This window comes from Corvus moneduloides, chromosome 1, assembly GCF_009650955.1.
Source record: "Corvus moneduloides isolate bCorMon1 chromosome 1, bCorMon1.pri, whole genome shotgun sequence".
Taxonomy (NCBI): domain Eukaryota; kingdom Metazoa; phylum Chordata; class Aves; order Passeriformes; family Corvidae; genus Corvus; species Corvus moneduloides.
The window spans coordinates 162,442,653-162,464,038 of NC_045476.1; the positions used below are offsets into that span (position 1 = coordinate 162,442,653).

The 21,386-nt window shown below is 43.2% G+C and overlaps 1 protein-coding gene and 1 long non-coding RNA gene across 5 annotated transcripts in view; one reads left to right on the forward strand and one right to left on the reverse strand.

The window, feature by feature from the left end:
• The window catches only part of PTK2 (protein tyrosine kinase 2), a 193,975-nt gene extending 187,537 nt beyond the window's left edge, over positions 1-6,438 (reverse strand). For both annotated transcript variants that reach the window (XM_032134352.1, XM_032134343.1), the window contains exon 1: positions 6,350-6,438. The gene's annotated coding sequence lies outside the window, so the exon portion shown is untranslated. The remainder of the gene's footprint in view (positions 1-6,349) is intronic.
• Positions 6,439-7,876: 1,438 nt separating this feature from the next.
• On the forward strand, positions 7,877-17,001 carry LOC116455982. Of its 3 annotated transcripts, XR_004244515.1 has the most exons (6): positions 7,877-8,444; positions 8,549-9,224; positions 9,819-10,008; positions 13,472-13,551; positions 13,636-13,745; positions 16,027-17,001. It is a non-coding gene; the product is annotated as an uncharacterized LOC116455982 (long non-coding RNA). The 3 variants fall into 3 exon arrangements; XR_004244512.1 differs by lacking the exon at positions 9,819-10,008; XR_004244513.1 differs by lacking the exon at positions 9,819-10,008 and having other exon boundaries at positions 16,030-17,001.
• Positions 17,002-21,386: the final 4,385 nt, after the last annotated feature.

Here is a 21,386-nt window from a genome sequence, read left to right on the forward strand (position 1 = left end):
CATCCCTTTTGTGCCTAGACTGTGAAATCCATTGTGAACAATTACCTCCGCCTGTAAACAGCTTCCACTACAAGAGCATCTGTAAAGCAGCAAAGGGGATGGAGGAGGAGACTGCTAAAATCTGAGGTACACTCAGGCATAAAAGAACCACAAGAGCATTCAGCCGCCAGCAAAAGGAATTTGTACTTGAAAAGTGTATTAGAAACACTCTCTGCAGGGAGAAATACTGGTAAACAACTTGGTTGGTTAACCAAAAATAAAAAAGAACCGTACTCTTTTAAACACTAACTTTATTTTTCTTCTTTCTGTATTAACCTTTACTTGAACAAAAGCAGGCAATAAAAATTCCAGCATACTAACCCAGAACATAGACTATTTTCCCCTCTGAAGACAGAAAGATTGGAACTGCCCAATACCAAAGGAAAAGAAATCAAGAACAGGTACCTGTGTGCAAATAGGAAAATGGTGGCAGATTTCATGTTTTCGCACTATCTTTCACAGAAAAAGAATTTAAAAGATTGCCTGAAATCAGTAAGAGGAAATTCTCTTTTGAAGATCACAGAATTTCTGAATCTCAAAGCTGCAGAGTATTACTGGGAACAAACTTGCCTCAGCATTCATGCTGAACATAAAACCTACAACAGACGGGATAAAACAGGTATTGATTGATGTAAATCTCCACCACTGGATATAACTCAGACATTGGGATTTCTAAGTCTCTCACCAGTACCTTCAATAGAAGTAACCTTGGATGCACTGCTAGAAAATTACCTATTAAATGCTAATGGAGCAGAGACCTTACTGGCTACTGTACATCCCATGGATTGTATCAGTAAAGATTCCAGGTGTGCTTAAGGCCTGGAAAAGAAGTGGATACCTGGTTAAAGAGGTGCATTCACAGCTGCAAAATACATCATTTAATTCATTCTGAGCCTCTGCTAAATTAAACTTCTGGTATCCCCTTGAAACCTAATCATTTGCAGCAAGAAAATAGGAAAAAAGAAAAGAAAAAGGGGGGGGAAAAATCTGCTGCTTCAAATCCTTCCTACAAACTTCAATGGGACTACAGGAAAAAATTATCTCTGCGTTCCAAAGACACTTAAGAGGCTCAGATAGTCTTCTCCCTCTCCCCTCCTTCAAACCAAAATAAAACAAAAGCAGGAATCGCACATTTTTATGTGTGGGTAAACAATGCAAGGTCTGAGCATGGCAGCAGGAAGCGGGAGCAGTTCAGAATCAGCAGAGTCCTCTGACCCCTTTCTCGCTGTCCCAAGCTGTGGAACAGCTTCAGCTCAGTCACTTCTATCTCTGCAAAGACAGCAAGTGCCTCATTTAAGGACTCTTGACACATACACAGGCTAAATGTTTCCAAATTTATTGTTCAACATAGCTGGAACGACAGTAGTGGCTGCAGGACACTGACGCACAGGTTTTGCTTACACACTTCTGGGCAAAAGCAAGGAAATTAGTCTGGGATCTTGAAATGAGTTAAATTACAGTTCCATGGGCAGGGAAAGGGTCAGCATTAGAGGGATTAACTCTAAACTGACCTATATTACACTCTTACCAAGTTGGAACCCTGCAGCAAAATGAAACAGAGCTGAGTGCTTGAGGTCACCTTCCCAGAAGAAAAACAAGAAGTAATGCTTCCATGCAACAGGAAGCTAACCAAAACTACTTTAAAGTTCTTCCATATGCCCCTTCTGCACTGAACATCATAAAAAGGGGCAGACGGATGATGCAGAAAATCAGATGGCAGAAAAAAGTCTTGAAGCCATAGGCAAGAAACGAAATCCAAACCAGGAGAGTTTTTCCAGTTCAGCCATGGACAGTTGCAGAGCTGAAGAACATTTAAATGCAGCCAAAATTCACACTAATGCAAGTGAATCAGACGTTCTCTAACAAAGCCTGTTGACTTCAGCATTTGTTAATTACCTCTTCCATTCGGATTTTCACTTGACAGAAGTTGCATTCAAACCCTGTAAACCAGATTTCAGAAACTATTCTCCATTTTCTTCTCAATTCTTGAACCACTGACACCACCACTGAGCTGCATCTCTACGTTTCAAGCACTGTCAGAGCCAAAGAGAATCAGTTTCTGTGGTTCTTCTGCCGCCTCTGAAACTTTTTCTTCCACACACAACTCCCTGAGTCAACTCCCTCCAAGAACACATCCCTCTGATGTGCGGAAAGGTGCACGAACTGCTAAAATTTGCATGGAGGTGCTTGGAAAGCTACCACACACCTGGGTAATCACAGCTGTCTCTTTTGCACCTGCTTTAATACAAATCCAGAAAACCAGGTAAAGCCACACGAAGTTTTTTGTGCTTTTGGTTGTTTGATTATATTTTTGTGGGTTTTTTTAAAATAAAAGCCCTAACACTCAGAAGTCTACCCAAATGCAAGATTTGGATCCCAGCACCAGGAACACAATGCTGAACAAGCAACAAACTCCTATTTTGGAAGCTTACATGGTGGAAAGAACACAGACGTTATACAGGAATGGGACAGAGAACATAAAAATTTAAACCTACAAACCCAAACTTGCAAGTTTTTAAACTGTTCAGCCCCTAAATAACCACTTTCTTCAACAGTTTTTCATATTAGCCATCAAGCACTGCCTGAATATGGAGAGCAGGACATAAGGATGAAAGCTTTCAGAAAGATCTACTCTATCTCCACAGAAGTTCTTCCTCTCCCACACCCAAAAAACCCTATTTAAAACCAGGTATCTATATGGATACCATGTTTTCCACTTAATTTCCCATTCTTTCAGCTTCATGTCTTTGTAACAGACACAATAAACCACATTCATTGAACACTGGTAGAACACACAACTTTCAAGGCTTTTAAGTGGCATTATAAACAAACCAAGAGATTCACCTGAAATCGCGAACAATCAACAAACTCTGCTCTTGCAGTAATCTGCATCAAGGTTCTAGGTTTGGGTTTTTTCCACACTTAGAATTAGAAAGACAGCTTTTAGCACACAACTATCCTGCAAAAGTTACCATTCAAGGAGACAAGGATCACTGTAGTTCAGGTGCTAAATAAATGCATTCTAAATTGCCTTCCAGAAGGTTTCTCCATCATTTCTGCTCTTATTCCATACAAGGACTTAAAGTGATGCAGTAAGGATTTCTTCGTTGCAGTTTTTAAAATTCTGACCTCTAATCAAAACCTTCTCAAGAAATTAAGTCAGTATGTCCATGTTTTCAGTGGTACTTGAAACTTTACTATTACCCTAACACGAGACAAGAGGAAACACACCTTTAGTCTGGAATCCACATCTGATGGAGCTAAATATCAGTCACACGAGGAAATAGATCTGGAATATGAATCCAGTACGAGAGTGTCCTTTTAAACTGCCTCCTGCCCATTTACTGGCATTTATCCAGAATGTGAAAATACACTTTAGGCAATAATCTACATAAAACGTAAAGGTACAAAGGTCCAATTTAAGACAAATAAAACCACATGAGACTATTCGAATCTTGTATGTTTTTACAGAGATTTAATAGCAAAATTACAACCTACTTATAGTTACCAATATTCTTCAAAACTATGCTCTGAGAAGACAGAAGGTTCTTTTTCATAGGGAAAAGGACTTTTCCATAAATCCTAAAAGATGTAAAATGAATGGGAAAAGCCTGTATTGTTATTACAAATTATATCAAAATAAAGACCATTCTACTACACACAGCAGTCCCTACCAGGGGAAAAAAAAAAAAAAAGATCATTTTGTTATACAAATGGCAAGAAATAAATTATTGATTTTTGAGTTACCCTCCTAGTGGAGGAAAAAACCTCCAAACCACCACATTCACAGATGCATAAAAAAAGCAGAAGATAATTTCCTAAACCATTAAAACCACCTCTTGTACTACTTAATCTCTAGAGAGCACTCCTGCTTTTCTCTCCTCCTGTCATCCTCCCCAAAATATCTATTAGCTTGGTGGAGTTCACAATACTGAGATCCCCCATTCAACTATTACTCATATGGCAAACCATTATATTACCAAAAAAAAAAAGCCCTTTCCACAACAAAGTCTGAAGCAAAGTCACATCACTAGATATCTTGAAAGAATTTTTAAAGCTATTTCAGCAAATTACACATTCAAGACATGAGCGCTATTCTAAGAATATTCCTTTCTGGATGAAGTATTCCAACAGGCTACTAGTTGATTGCTGTGTCACTACACATGCTTAGTACCTTTAATAATACCCAAGGCTGAGGCCAAAAAAAGCTTAGAGCTTTTGACAAATAAGCACTGTGTCATTTTCCTTTCACGTATACATTTTAACCTTCCTGCAAAATAAAAGGTCAACCAACACAAACATAAATCCCAGCCATGTTCCACGAAAACTGCATTTAAGACATAATAGCACAAAAGACAAATTAATTTCAGAACTGTTTTTCTCTTGCTGAGTTGCCTGTAGAGTTTTACAGTCCTGTGAGAGGCAATTTTTCCAGCAACCAGTGCCTCTTCCCTTTTTGTTCTGTTAACAGGATCCCAGATTTTAGGACCATTAAATTTCCTGCACGGATCGATCTCGACACACACACATTCTGTACAGAATCTTAGCCACAAACCCTGCTTTAAGAAACCCAAGGGCTGTGTTCCCCATCCACAAATCACACCACAAAGGTGTTCCCACAAAGGGGGGTAAGGTAACAGCCTGATTTCAAGGGTAACAAAAAAAGGGCCAGGCAGAGAAAGGAAGTGGTGGAACTTTGGACGTGGACAACATCAGTGAGATAACAAACTGTTCTAAATAACTGTGTAACATTTAATATTTTCTGGCCCAAATCCAGTTGCACTCCTGACCTTACCCAGGTTTAACAGAACCAGAGACGACAAAGGCAGATTAGCTTCGAGGAATGTAGGACTTTTCCAATTAATCCACGAGGGGGAAAAAAATATATCAAGCAATTTAATGCCAAAGGAATGTGAATTTTAAAGGGACGCTGCAATATCACTTCACTCCTACACTAACATTTGCATTAAATATTTCGATATGAATTCCCAAATGTTTCTCTTTTCAAGTGAACTTTTTGTTTAATGCCTTTACTACAGCACTGCTCTTATCCCAGTGAAACTGCCAAAAACTGGGCTCCAGGCTGACGCTGCTCCAGTGCCAGGGCCTGCAGGATACTCTGCTCCCAAAGCACTGGAACAGGACTGACTGCGAGGCAGCTAACACAGAAACAACATAGCCAACACTGTTCCAGCCAGAAGACAACAAAAAAGAACGGGAAATCAAAGAAAAAAGTCTACTCCTTGTCCCAAAAAAAGCATCATCAGAGCACAGGAGGTCTGGGAAGAGAATGAATGTGAGAACTGGAAATGTACAGCATATGCTTCAGAATTAGTCGCGGGGATTTGAGAACGATTCTCTGTTACAGCTGCAATTCTCACTGTACTCCAAAATCAGGTTTACAACCGGAAAACGAAAAGATATCAGATTTCTCCAAGAAGTGCAAAGGCTCCTCTGTGTGATCCAACTTCTGTGGCACCACCGGGCCGACAATGAGCCGGGCTGAGGGGACGCTCGCTCCCCTTCCCCGCTGCAGGCGCCGGGGGCTGTCCCCGGGTTAAGGGACCGGAGCGCTGCCCCGATTCTCTTTGGATCACACGGTCCCAGCGAGCGCAGTACCAGAACAAACCAAAAATAAACCCCCAAAGCCCATACACCTAAAAAAAGCCCCAAATCCTAAAGAGAAGAAACCTCAACCACTTCCCCTGCGCTCCCGCTCCGGCTCCAAGAGGCAGCCACGGATTTACGCGCTTGCCTGACGCGGGGAAGGGGCAAAGCCAGGCGGTCCGGCCCCGGCAGCGAGGGGACACCTCCTCCTCCTCCCTTCCCTTTCCCTTTGTTTACTTTACGGACCGTCCCGCTCCACCTCGCCGCCTCCCGACACATCCGGTGGGACCGGCCGGGGCTGCGGGGCGGGCAGGGCGCAGGGGGCGGCCGGATCCCCCGGGGAGGGGGACGGGGCAGGCGGGGCACCAGATGACCTCTCCCCGCAGCCTCCTCCTCTCCCATCCCCTTCCCATTCTGCCTTCCCGGGGAGGGAAGCGGCCGTACCCAGAGAGACCCCCAGCCCACCGCGCGGTGCCTCCTGCGCCCCGGTGTCCGCGGCAGCCCCTCCCCGAGGACACAGGAACGGGCGGCACCACGGACGATGTTCCCTTCCCTGCGGAGCCGTCGCCGCTCCCCAAGCCGGGGGTTGGGGCGGGGGACACAGAAGGAGACACCGCTGCCCCCCTACACCCCCTCCCCGTGATGTAAATCGGGGCCGCTCCGCCCGCCCCCTCCCCGGGCAGCGCTCGCCACCAGCACTCACCGCGCCGCGGGCACGGCCGCCTCCGGGGCTGCGGCGAAGAGGAGAAGCCGCGGTGGAGGAGGAGGACGAGGAGGAGGAGAAGGCTCCGAAGGGTCTGCGCGGGCAGTGCCGCCTCCCTCCTTCTTCCCCTCCCTCCCTCCGTCCTTCTCTCCCCGCCCTCCCGGCGCGCTGCACCATGGGATGCGCCGCTACCCCCCCAACATGGCTGCGGGGGGGTCACGGTGCCGCCCCTCAGGGAGCGGGGTGGAGGAGGTAGAGAGGGCGCGTCCCGTCTCCGCGCCCGCCTCAAGGGCTCTCTCCTCCCTCCCTCCGTCTTTCTCTCCTTCGCTCCTTCCCCGAGGCAGCGCAGATCCTGACGGGATCTGGCGAATTTGCTCGGGAAGAGGCGAAGTTTGACGCCTTGTCCTCGCTCAGTGGCACCAGCTGGCACAGTTGTTCCCTTGTTCTAACACTGGGATATTCCAGTTGTGGAGTTTCCCTCCCTGGGGGTGTCCCAGAGCCGTCTGGACGCGATCCTGTGCCGTGTGCTCTGAGATGACCCTGCTTGAGCAGGGGGTCGGATCAGATGACCCTGGTCAGAGCCTGGTGCTGATAACGCAAAGGTTGTGGGTTCGATCCCTGTATGGGCCACTACAAGTTGGACTTGATGATCCTTTTGGGTCCCTTCCATCTCAGAATATTCTGTGTTCTGTGACCCACTTGGTCCCATCCAACCTCACTCGGTCTGTGGTTATGTGATTCTGTGATAGTTCTTTTCAAGGAAATACTTGGAATTTACTTTAAAATGACCACAGCATTTGAGTGCCCATCAGTCATTCTGTATATTTAATAACATAAGTCTGAAATCACAGGATCATGGAATGGGAAAGGTTGGAAGGAACCGCAGTGGGGTCATCTGGTCCAACCTTGCTGCTCAAGCAGGGTCATCCCAGAGCACATGGCACAGGATTGTGTCCAGACATTTCTGGAATATCTCCAGTGAAAGAGACTCCACACCCTCTCTGGGCAATGGTGGAACCTCCTGGGCATCAGTTCCTGCCCGTTCCTCTTGTCCCATTTCTGGGCACACCGAGCAGAGCCTGGGCCATGCTCTGACCCCTCCCTACAGACACTGACAGGCAGGGATGAGGTCCCCTCTCAGTTTTCTGTTCTCGAGGCTGAACAGCTGCAGCTCCCTCAGACTTTCCTCATAAGAGGGATGCTCCAGTCCCTTCATCGTCTCTGCTGAACCCACTCCAGGAGCTCCATGTCTCATACTGAGGAGCCCAGAGCTGGACATTCCAGATAAAATGTGGGAGTTGGCCTCTTCTCCCAGGCAACCAGTGACAGGACAAGAGGAAATGGCCTCAAGCTGCACTAAGAGAGGTTCATGTTGAACATCAGGAAGAATTTTTTCATGGAAAGGGTTGTCAAGCATTGGAAGAGGCTGCCCAGGGAGGTGGTGGAATCACCATCCCTGGAGGTGCTCAAGAAATGACTGGATGTGGCACTCAGTGCTGTGGTTTTAGTTGACGTGGTTGTGTTTGGTCAAAGGTTGGACTTGATGATTTTGGAGGTCTTTTCCTACCTTAATGATTCAGTGATTCTGGGAAAGAGCCAGAAATAATAAATGTCTCTGTTAATCTTTCCCTTGTCTCTCATGGCAGCTGAACTCAGTTTTTGCTGTCCTGCCTGCCCCAGGCAGCTGGAGCTTGAGCAGATCCCGGACTTCCACCTCTGGAAGTTACAGTGTGTCTGGAAACTGGAGGCAGGGGCACAGAATCATACAATATCCTGAGTTGGATGGACTCACAAGGACCATCAAGTCCAGCTCCTGGACTGCATCTCACAAAGGTTGATGGAGAACTACTCAATATAATCAATGGTGTTTGGAATGTGAATTTCACTGATCAAACCTGGGCAGTTACTTCAGGGTAAGACAAGTCCCACTCTTAAACTTACCTCCATTTATTTATTTACCTACATTTATTTTACCAGGCACCAAAAGGAAACTCAAGGGAGACATGGAACATGTAGGGACCTAGATTGCAAACACAGTTTTTAAGGTGAATCCCACCTGAAATGGCCCAAGCCCCTCCAGGAGCCAATCCATTAGGTAAGCTCTGAGCATAATACAAATGCCTTGAGCACCATATAAAAATTATTCCTAGAAACTCTCTTTTAAACAGCAGTATAGCAATCCCCATTCATCTTTTACAGAAATGCTGGGACATAACCAGAAGGCTGTTGGATATGCTGGAGACAGGATACCAAATACACTCTACCCTTTCCACCGAAGCTGGACCACTATGCAGAAATGAAGGAAGGAAGGAAGAAGGGAAAAATTATTTCATTTATTTTGTAATTATTGGTCTTGGGATCATTATTGATGCTCTTGCCAGAAAAGGTAGAAATGTGCTAATTAAAATTACTGATGACAGAAAGTTGGGAGACATCAATAAAGACGATATTCATGGTAACACACCAGAAAAATCAAATGCTCCTAAGGACCGGAATGGTAAAAATGGAAGGAAATGACTGAGTGAAATAGGAGTGTGTGCTCTGATTAATATACAGGGAAGGGGTGGTATAAATACTGGAAACAGAAAATGAAAGGGAAAATGGAGCTTCATAAATTTTTATGATACAGTTGTTACCAGCAGCAGGGAATTGCACTAAATGACCCTTCCCAGCATTTGATCCCAATTACTGATCATTTCTCCTCTGTTTCTTCCTTCATCCAAAGATGTCAAAGTGCTGTAGCCTCTGAGCAAACTTGTGAAGAAGATACTTATCCCCATTTTTCACACTGGAAAGCTGAGACAGTATTTGAGTTGCCAAAAACACACATAATTCCCTGGATGAACAGGCCTAAAAGCAAACAACTCCTCTCCAGGTCTGTATTCTGTGCATTCGGGACAGCAGCAATACCTACTTTCTGTCATGCATTGTATGTCCTATTGATGTCATATAAAGGTTTAATAAACATTCTTCATTTAGGCTTTTTTTCAAATGTCCTTGCTTTAATAAATAGTTATTATTCCTGTATTTTTAGAACTTTATGCTCTGCAGATTCTCTGGACAACATCAAGGTACCAATTCTCTCCAATTTGCAGGTGGAAAAACTATTAAAGAGTTATTTAGGTGATTTATGGAGGAGAGAGACTAAATCCAGAGCAGTGAGTCTGATCCTTACATTCTCTTCTATCTTTTAATAGTTTCACTTTTTCATATGGAAAAAAAAGGGGGTTGTCCGAAGTCCCTGGGAGATTTCCCACTGGTTCTAATGGGATGAAGGCAAGCCCAAAATAATCTATCAAATTGATGGTTTGTAGTAAATCCTGAAAAGGCTCTATTTCAGGTTCTGGTGACAGGTTTTTTGTTTGTTTCTTGTTCCTTTCCTTCATCAGAAAATTGCTTGTAAAAGCAGAAGCCTTCAGCAACGTACTGACTTCAACAAAAATGTGAGGGAATCTCCTTTGTGTTACAGAATGCAGGTTTCAGTCAAATGTTGAGAAAGCTCCATAAAAGCTGATGATCTGAGCTCTCAGGTGGGAGAGGGGAGCTGTGGTGATGTCCAGTGAAGTTACTTCATTATCCAAACTGATATCTCAGCAGAAACTCCTGAGGCGCGAGCAGGGCGATAGTCAGGGATTCTGTCAGCGCTACAAGGCAGCCAGGTACAAAACTCTGCCATTTTTTCCCCTCCAACTTTAGGGCCTGATCCAAACTAATTGCCTATGAGAAGGGCACTTCCAGTAGCTTATCCACCCATCCACCCATCCATCTGTCCATCCGTCCATCCATCCGTCCATCCATCCATCCATCCATCCGTCTGTCCATCCATCCGTCCATCCGTCCATCCATCCATCCATCCATCCATCCATCCATCCATCCAGCCTATTGAGAATCCAATGAATTGCTGTCTGATTACCCCTATTTTTCTCAATTAACTGAGGGAGAGCCCTGGTAATTAGCCCAAATCTTGACTCAGCTAAACTTTTCTAAGTTGTGACTTGCTCCTCTGTTTTGTAAGATCCTTGTTTTCTTCTGATTCTTGAGAAGTTTTGTAGAAATGTAAAATTATTTTCTCGCCTGCTCTGTCTACACAGAGGTTGTTGGTAGGTGGAAAAGACAACTGTCCCCTATAATTAATTATGAAATGATTAATATGGAGGGAAGACATTTAGTTTAATACTACTGGTATTATTTGAGCAGTCCATGCCATTACCTCATTTAATTTGCAGGGCTTATTAAACCTGGTATAAACAAAAAGGTAGGAAATTTCATTATGGTGTAGCATGTATTGTCTTTCCTTCTATTAAGTGACGGAGCTGGGGGTAATGGCTCTGAAGAGAACGAGTTCTTTCCGGTGTTTGGGAGCACAGCTGCAGCCAGGCATCCTCCACTTTTCTGCAGGATGGTAAATATTCATTAAAGGAACCAGAACAAGCAGGTAGCTCTGAACTGCAGGGCTATTTCAAGCTGTGCTGATGAAATACAGGGGGATTTGGGGGGGAAAAAGAAAGGCAAAAATGGCAAGATGGTAAATATTTCACGTAATACACAGGAACATCCTTCATTGTAAGAGGATTTTTTTTTTTTTTTAATCACCTAAATCAATCTCAGATGAAGAAGTCAACTGCATATATAAGGAGTCTACATAGTACTCTGGCATTGGTGAAGGAAAAGTATGTAGTAAATAAAATTAAAGGCACCAAAATGTGAATGTTTATACATCTATCCTTCTTTTTGGATTAAAAAAAAAAAAAAGATAAAACATTGTATCAGCATTGGGCAGTGCCGAAGTAGGAGCTGAATGGAAAGTCACCAGTGGAGGTTTTTCTAATTTATTAAACAAAACAAAACACAAAGAAATTCATAAGAAAAGCTTCAAGGGAAACTGGCAAACTCACACAGGATCAGGAAGGAAATTTCAGGTAGAAAATTTGGTGTGAAAAAAAACCAATCAGCAGCTGGGGGACCCACTTGATGAGTTGCTGTTATTAACTAAGACCTCCAAAGCAAATGTTGATGTGTTAATTAGAGGCAGGGTAATAACCTCCTAGATTTCCCAGTGGGAAGCAAAACAAAACAAAAACAAGACAATTTCTGTTCTGGATTTAACTGGCTGAAACCAAACATGGCAGGAAGGGAACCCTCCCAGTACTGGGTCTGCATTTTCTGATGTGGGTTTGCAGCATCACTGCCCCAGTGGTACCATACAACACTTACCTGACCCCACAGCTGACCAGGTGCAGTCATGGGACGCAGAAGTTTATTTATCTTTCCAGAAAATCAAACAAAATCCCTCTCCTGACTGGTAGCTTTGATTCCTAGAAAGAAAGGAAAGATCCCACACTGGCTTAGTGAGACTGGTTCCAAGGAAGGAATGAAGTCAGGACTCTCTCAGGTGGAGCCCTGGTGCGACAGCAAGGGAAGTAAAATCCATGATCTATCCTGAAGGGCCGAACTTCCCATCACAGAATCATGTCTTTGTGTTTTATTTTGTCTTCCAAGACTGAAGTCAACTTCTTGGTTTTTTTTTTTTTCTTTCCCAACCAAACCTCAGGCAAATTTGTTGCTGAGCCAAATCAAGCCATGTACTTTAAAACTGCATTCTCCGGAGACCCAGCAGCACAAAGGTCTTAAGGACATTTAGAAACATGTGAATTCTTTGGCTTATATTCTGCTGTTTTCTGTCATTTTGCTGCCTTGAGCTGTGGTGCCCACTGTTCCTAGGAAGGCTCAGGAGGGAAGGAGGGTGTTCAGGACTGTGCCCAGTCAGTGGAGCACACTCCTGGGACTGCCAGCATTGGAGCCCCAGGGCTTACATTCCAGGGCTGCACTTGGTGGCTTTCCCAGTAAAGACATAGCCTTTCAGCTTGTTCAGGTCTGAGCCAACCTGAGATTATTTTATTTTTATTTATTCAAACTGCTATCAATAAATCTAATTTTTAAAATGTATTTTGTCCTTATGCAGTCCCAGTTCTTTGTCATTAAAATATCAAGTCAGGTTATTGCAGGAACTGTGACAGTTGCATCATATTCTGCTCTCTGTCAAATCCCTCCCCAAATTCCTCCAGCTGCTCTGCAAGCTTACACTTTTCCTAGAGCCCCTTGATGTGTAAAATGTGTGCGATGTTTTGATCAAAGGGATTCTTGTACTTAATGCAAATTTCAGCACACGTACAGCAGTCAGATGTGAGTGTGTGGATCCAATCCTCCCATCTCCACTGGGCCCCCGGGACATCAATCCAGCGAGCAAGGAGGGCAGGGATGACTGGTGCAGAACACTTCCACTTCTTTATTTTTAAGACTGTGTTAAGCTTTCTCCATATATGATAATTTTAACTTGTTCTGAATGCCCGTCAGCTAAAAGGTTACAATGACCACATCTGAGAAAACTTGTCTTTTTTTCTTCCACGTTTTTTTCAACATCTGAGCAAACAGCAAAAGGAAAGATCCCCTTTCTGCAATTCTTTTGGACGCTTCAAATGACATTTTAGGTACCAGAGGATCATTTTCTGAAAATTTATTTTCAAACACAGACCCAAATACTTTAAGTAGGGAGGCTATTTTCTGTGGGAATTAGTGGTCATTGCTGATCAATCTCACACTTAGTGAATGATTTTGAATGCAGATGAATATTGATCTTTCCAATGTTTTCTTTATTTTCCAATCTGTCTGTTCATCTGTACTACCTACAAATTTATTTCTTCTGTCAGTTTGAAGCCATTCCCCCTTGTTCTTATCAGTACATGCCCTTGGAAAAAGCCCCTCTCCAGCTCTCAGGGTTTCCTATCCTCTATCCTGTTTCAGAAAAAATCCTCCTGCATTACAGTCGCCTCTTGGTAAAAAGAGTTACTCGAAGTTCTGGGCAAGATGCTGCTGACCTGTATGAGTTAATTTTACAATGGCTGCATAGAGTTCCTGCTGTCCACATGAAATCATTACTTGGGAGCCACTGAATCAGTGACCTCATAAATTTAAGTTAGCCAGGAGGGAGAAAGATTTCTCTCATTCCTCTAATTTGTTCATCCTGTGCTGCTTTAACAGCTGGAATCAAAATGGAATAAAAGAGCATTGTGTCTTGAGCTCTTCAGTTGCCTAATTAAAAATTGATCATTTATTCTCATTTAGGGTTCTGCAGAAAAAGGATACTGCTCTTGCAGTAAAACAAAGTTTTTGAAGAGAGCCTCTGGAACAGATAAAGCATGGAGGTAAAAACCATAGCAGGTATGTTTAGAAGACATTGTTTTCGTTTCCATGTAGCTCACAGTTCTGCCCTGGTTCTTTCAGTACAGGCAGAACAATTTTCCGAGGTGTTCTCTGAAGTGCCTTTGTGTCTGACTGCCTCAATACCTCACCTGAGTTTATTTACTCTGTAGCAAGAATATTGCACACCAAAAAAAAGGTGAGAGAGAAGACCTGTGGTTTGACTTAAAATCACAGAATCATGGAGTGCTAAGGGACCTGAAAGATCATCTCACCCTGCCAGGTGCATTTCAGTTTGCACTGAAGGTTTGCACTTTGTGGCAATCTAACATTCATGCATCAGTGTCACCATTAGCCATAGAAAAGTGAATTGACAGCAGGTGTATCTTCTATAATAAAGCTTTTAATCAGAAGTTGTTCATGAAATGTTTCTCTCCCTCTGTTCTTGAAGTGTTACCCTGTTTATTTAGAAACATGTTTTTTACACATCACAATATTAACTTTGTAAGAGCATTACTTCTCAGCATAACAGATACACAGGATTTTAGCTGTCACATTGTTTACAAGTTAGAACCAGCAGTGCAGTCAGTGTTAGGTCTTTTTATCTGCTCTGAACTTCATGCGGTCTTAAATGTCATTTAGGGTTTTGATGCCTCTGGTTCTAGTCCATAAAAATGGCATAGCAATGTGATCCTATGGGTAGATACCAGGGGTTACAATTAGGAGAGGTTCAGAAAAGTGGTTGAAGCTGCTGAACACTGAAAACAAAGTGTACAAGTCAGATTTTTTCTCTTTCTTCCTACAGTTGTTGTTTTCCCAACCCTCTTATCTTTCTCTTAATAAAAACCCTCCTCTAGTTTCAGTGAGGTACTGGAGCTGTGTGTAACAGAGAAGCAAAGATTTCCTTACTGTTTTGTTTTGATGCTGCTAGATCAGCTCCTGTATCAGACTTTTTAAAATATCTGTTTATGTTGAGTTAGTTACAGGCTGAGCTGCTTTGTTTATTTACCAAGCAGGTGCAGCAAGTGTAGAGATTTTTCATGCTCCTGTTAAGTGTTGTCTTGCACTATGATTTAAATCAGATTAATGTGACCAAAATGTAATAAAGAGAAGTAATAAATATATTACAAAATATGTATAAATATGTCATTAAAAATCCTGTTAAGACATTTGGCAGATTTCATGCTTAAAATGCAAATTCTTGTCTGTAGTGGTACACATTCATAGAATCATGGAATCACAGAGTGGTTTAGGTTGGAAGGGATCTTCAGGATCATCCAGTTCCAACTCCTCTGCCATGGGTGGGGACACCTTCCACTATCCCAGGTTGCTCAAAGACCAGTCCAGCCTGGCCTTGAACACTTCCAGGGATGAGGCATCCACAGGCAACCTCTGCCAGGGCCTCACTACTCTCCGTGTAAAGAATTTCTTCTTAATGTCCAACCTAAACCTGCTCTCTTTCAATTTAAAGCTACTCATGGTATAAATTAGTACTCCTCTTTTACAAAAATGTATTAATATAAATAGTATTAATTTTCCAGTTGTTGCTATTTTGATTGCAAATGCATGTGTTCACTCTTACCATTGGATTTCTCTTTGTGAGTTGAGAAGTTTCAAAGCAATTATTTATGTTTTTCCTAAGTAATTGTATCCCAAAAGAAGTCTAACTTCCAATATTTTGTGCACAGGGTTGCTCTCTTACACAAGTTGCTTTAATGCAGCACCTGAGAGATTTAACCACTGACCTATTTGAAAGCAGTGTGGTTGTGGAAGGGTAGAGAAGAGAATTTTATAAACATCAAGTTTGGCAGTGGAGCTTTTGGAATTTCACATTTATCTGTAATTTCCCTGCAGCACAGACTACACCCTTTCTCTAGGGCTGATGAAGAGTTGCAGGAGTTTTATTTACATCTAGTAGAAATTAGGAGAAAGTCCTCAGCACTTGTTCTTCTGTGGATAGATCCAGTCCCTGCCCCACTTCAGTCAGTCTCCGCCTGAGAAATACTTCACAGGAAACAAAAATGAAAAAGAACAAATTCAATAGCAGTAGGAGTGTTATTTTTAAGCTACTGTGCTGAACAATGTCGCCTCAGAAAAATAACACAAATGCATGGCTATTGACCACAATAAATGAGGAATTTGGGCTTCTGTTGTCTTTCTCATGCTGCAGCTGTAGTGTGAAGTATTAGAATTACCGGAAAGTCACCTGTGGAATATCTGACATCCTTAAATACAGGCTTGATGATGTTTATTTTTAAGTACATAGAGCAACAATCCTTCATTATTTTGCCTTTTCACTTTGAATTAAAGTATTTGTCTTGAATTTCAAGAGACAACTTGATACATTCATTCATGAGCTAAAATAAACCGCAGTGAGCCCACAGAGGAAGAGATTCTATAGGAGAACGGCTTTTACTCTGTTAGACTGGCCAAATATTTGCAGCTTTGCAATGACTCATCCATTTTCCTCTCTTCTTCAGCAGAATTTTGGAAGAAAGGACTAAGGAAGGAGCTAATGATACTCCTAGAGGGAAAGAAGATCAAGTCCTTTTTTGGTGCTTAATTTTATCTGAACCAAATCCCTCGTTGCCATAGTGTGGACACAGAATCGAGCAGAGCTGGCCCTGTTCATCCCAGCTGAGGAGCAAGACTTTTATCTTCTGCTTTTTTTCATATTTATTATTTATTTTACAATAAATGCTACTATTTAGCATCCATTATTATCTTTATGCAAGGAAATACTTGGGATTGAGGTTGTATCCTGATAAAAGTTTGGCAGACATAGATTGGGACCATCCTGAATGTTGGAACTGAAAGGAAGCTCATAAATCATCGGTGCAGTGTCCTGCTGCCACCAACCACCTCATGGGATGAGCCTGATCCTGAACTGGAATTCAATCACTAAACAGTCTGTCTGTGGTGTTGTGTTTGCCTTTTCCCCCAGGTTGTACAGGTTAAACAGTTCTTTCCTTTCCCTTCTTTTCTCCTGTTCCTGTCTTCCTTGTGTAGGGTCAGGGATCATTCGTTGTGGCAGATACATTTTGCACCTTTAGTGCTCTTGGGCCTGCAGTTTCCTGATGAGACAGTCCTTTGGGACAGGGTTTGGAAATGTTAAGTCCTCAAAAGTAATACTCAGTTAAAGTGTTCTCATTCCTGGCTTTTCTCTCCAGCCCTGGGCACTGTAACAGTGTCAGTAAAGATGCTTGAGGGACCGGGTTGGGAACTGGGCTGTGGAACCGGTCTGGCAAAAAAAAAAATGTATTGTGTTTCTCAGCCTTATAGAATTCTTAAATATAATTAAAAGTTTTAAGATAAATGCCCACAAGTGTGCCTATCAGTTGTGCAAACCAGAAGGAAGGAGAAAACTCTCGAGATTTACTTCCATTTATTTACTTTTTATCTTACAGTTAAATGGATGAACTGTTTTCTAATAAAATTAAGGAATATGCACAGAATCATAGATTCACAGAATGGTTTGGTTTGGAAGGGACCCTCAAGATCATCCAGATCCAAATCCCCCTGCCAGGGGCAGGGACAGCTTGCACTAAACCAGGTTCCTCAGAATCCTATCCAGCCTGGCCTTGAACACTTCCAGGGATGGGAAGCTTCTCTGGGCAACGTGTTCTGGTGTCTCAACACTCTCACAATACAGAATTTCTTCCTAATAGCCAATCTAAACCTGCTCTCTTTCAGTCTGAAGCCATTTATCCTTGTCCTGTCACTCCAGGCCCTGGCAGTCTCTCCCTATCTTTCCTGCAGGCTCCTTCAGGTACTAGAAGGCCCGAATTAGGCCACCCCAAAGCCTTCTCTTCTCCAGGTTGAACAATCCCAATTCTCTCAGCCTTTCCTCACAGCAGAGCTGCTCCATCCCTCTGATCATCCTGGTGGCCTTCTCTGGCCTTTCTCCAACAGCTCCGTGTCATTTCTGTGCTGGACCCCAGGACTGGATGCAGCTCTGCAGGTGGGGTCTCACCAGAGCAGAGCAGAGGGGCAGAATCACCTCCCTCGCTCAGGCCACACTGCTTTTGATGCAGCTCAGGACACAATTTGCTTTCTGGGCCATATTCTCACTGCTGATCCTCTTCTTCTTGCCTAAAAGAAAAAAACCAGACTCAGACCTCTGTGTCCAGAATCCACTGAGGACAAATCCTGCACACAGGCAATCGAGGCCATGAAAGTCATTTCCAGAAAGACTTTTTCATCCAGTGCTTCTACCTGCATGTTTCAGTAACACCTGCACTACTGTGATATGTCATCTGAAGAGCTCAAAGCACATTATAGGTTCATATTTAGCTAATGGATAGCAGTCACTGAAAGAAGGAAGACACCCATCCTGATGTGCCCATCTGCAGGCACATCAGGAGGTACCTGAATGGATAAAATGCCTTGCTCAAGGTCAGAAAAAGAGTTGGTGGCAAAGCTGGAGAACACTGAGAGGTGAATTAATACATCCTGATGGCAGCCAGCTGCCTTGCTGCAGCTGTGCTCAGAACATTGATCTGATTCTTGTGGATACGAGGGAACTTCTCTAGATAAAGGATCTCACATAAAATCAAACCATTTATCAGCCCTCGAGAGAAGCAAACTGTGAAGTGTTGGGCTGTCACCACTGTAATGCAAGCAGCAATTGCTAGGCACTAAAGTGGTCATGTTTTCCCTCTCCCTCCTTGATGCATGTTTCTATAAAGCCTTGGTCCTGTGGAAAAACTATTTGCCAGACTCTTAGCTCGGTAAGTACATATTCTGGTCACAGAGTGCTTCAGCCTGCAAACCCTTCACTGCTCATGCTTTTTTAAAATGCAGTATTCAAGGACACTGCATTTTGACTTGCTAGTCATGTTTCTGAAAGTAGAAGCACCTAAATTATAACTCAGTCCCCAGAGGCCTGAAAAGAAATGTACAGCTTCAATACCTGCAGCACAAGTGGTGCAAAAGGTTGCTTCAGAGGCAACCTACAAACGTGGCAAACTAAGGGTAAATTAAAAACCAATGAGTTAAAAAACTTCAGACAATGTTCTTAAGATAGGCTTTAACTTTTGGACAACCCTGTATTAGTCAGGTGGTTGGACTAGATGTTCATTTTAGGTCCCCTTCAACTGAAATAGTCTTATTCTATTCTATTCTATTAAAAAAAAAAAAGAAACTACAAAAGCCCAAGGTGTGGTGATTATGGTATAAATCCATGCTCTTTTCCACCATCCATCTATTCCCATGGGAGTTGTTCACTAGCAGTAAAGGGAGAGTAAAAACCTCAGCAAGGTGCTGTGCACATCTCTGATTCTCCCAGCACTACCTCAGCTGGTGGCACTCAAAGGAGATAACAAAACAAATCACAGCTTCCTTCCCAAGTGGATAAATATTAAAACAACTGCAGGAAGGGGTGAGCAGTAATTCACTGCCCACAGCTAGAACAGAGATACCCCAATCTCCTCTAGCTCCAGGTGAGTCTTCTTGGCAGAGCCAACAAACCCCATCCCACCATGAGGTCACACAGGGGAATGTATCAAAGTGAATAAATCATCAGGTCTGGTGAAATACTTCAGAGGGTGAAAATTTATTTCCCCTTGGCTGATCCTTGCTTTTATGTCATCTTGAAGTGCCTTTTTTTCCTCATCCTTTCTTACACAAGACCACAAGTACCTTTGTCTCCCCTGCAGGGACCTGAACATATTAAAAGGTCACTGCTAGATCAAAAGGAATATGCTTTTAAAAAGAAGCATTTCCCTCAATTCCCAATCATGCCACAGTAAAGCTGTAATAAAAACCATGCACGGTTTGCCTGCATGATTTTTATCATTTATCAGAGCATATTGAAAACCAGAGTCATTCTTCTTCCACCAGCCACTTGTTCCTGCTAGTTTTACACTCACTGGAGCAGTAATAGTGCCAGAGCTTGCAAGGAAATATTTAAACACTAATTAACTTGTTAATTCTGTGTGTGTGGGCAGGTCCCTTTTCCCTCTAGAGCACAACTGATTTTCGAGATATTTGTTTGGGATTTCAGGGTGTTTGCATATTGTGTATGGCTCCCTGTGTATGTGCTGGTATGTGTGTGGGATGCCTCTGGCTGTATTTGCCTGCAGCTGAGCCTGCACCACATTCCCCTTGGAACAGGCAAGTTTTCCAATATGAAAGTTTAAAAAAACCCCAATCCTCTCCTGTTTTATTTCAGCCACTGCATAAAAGGCAGCAGATCACATGGCTATTCCATGGAGCTGTGTTACGGCGGCACAATAAATGTGTGTCCCTCCTAGCTGTGGGGTGCTTGGGTAGATCAGTTTTCAGCATCTGTCCAACAGCAGTTCAGCCTGGAGGAGTCACGCACTGCAGAGGTTTTCCTGTTCAATTTTTCTAATAAACAGATCTGCAGGGTGTTGCTAACACCAATCTGATTTTCTCTGGGAGGTGGTTAAGCAGTGACTAGAGTTTGTACGAACAGTGAATAAATTTTCTTGTGTTTCCGTGCTCCCTTCCCATCCTGCTTCCTCTTTGAAAGTCCTGGTCTAGTGGAAGGTGTCCCTGCCCGTGGCGGGGGTTTGGAACTGGATGATCTTGAAGGTCCATTCCAACTCAAACCATTCTGTTATTCTGTAAGTCAGCTCTGATGTGGCACATCAGAAATGGCTGGGAGAACAATATTGAGACTCCGCACTTAACCTGCATAGCAAATACATCCAGGCCATGTTTCCATGTGTTGCACGAGAAACCCTCACAGAAAGTAAGTTCTTAATACAAAATTCAGACCTCAAAGCATTAAAAAATGTTGATATTAAGAAAAGATTTTTAAATGGTTTGTTTTGAACAACTGTGGCAATGGCTGTGTCTCAATAATCCAGTTTATGATGTGGCCCTTTCTGTCCCAAAGCTGCCTGGACAGAACAGGAGTTCTTGTGCACACCCATTTGTAGCAGTTTCTTCTCACCATTAAAAACCAGGGTGCTTCCAGGGGGACAAACAGGCCATGGCTTTGTAGCTAGAAATCATGGAGAAGCCAGGGACACTCATGCACAGTTCAGGTGGAATTGTTGTCACTGAACTTCAGGTGCAATAGTTTCATTTCTTAGTAATGGGCAAAGACTTTAGATGCTTTAGGGACAAGAAGGCTTTAGGGACGTGGGAGGCACCTGTGTTGCAGGGAGCTGAAGCTGGGAGAGGTAAGTCCCACCCTTTGGGAATAAACCCTGTTTCCAGCCCCAAGGAATGCCGAGGTAGCACTGAAGGACTTGTTGCTTCACGCCTGCCTGACAAGAGACTGGAGGCCCATGAAAATAGCTCAAAGCAGCCCAGCTGCTGTTATCCCTTCAAGTTTCCCCCCAGAGCAAGAGCGAGGTGCTGCATGGAGCCTCCCGCTCTGCTCCTGCAGCCTCCAACACACAGCCTCCTACAGACACTCACCCAGATGTTTCGAGGTACAGATGTGCCCTTTGCAGGGGAGAAAACACCCACCCATGACTTTTAATTCAGTTTTTCCTTTGATTTGCTTCCTTCTGTGAGATTTGTCATAACACTTCCAAAAGAACCACATATGTAACATGGGTAAAGCTGAGCATTAACCTTAAATGTTTTTTCTCCTCACTATGTTGCCCTTAACAGTGTCCAGTTACACTCCCTGTATGCTGAGAGCAGGAATTACCCAGTAAATGTCAGGAGAAGCCAATGTTTAGGCTTTTATTATCACTTGATAAACCCATGTAATCCCTATTAAGGCTGAGAGGAGTTCTATGTGTGTATCAGGGGAAAAAGGGACCATTTGCTCTCAAGTTCATGTAACTAATTAAAAATTTAAGAGCATATAGCACATAATTGTATTAGACTGTAGGTTAATGCTCCTGAATGAAAA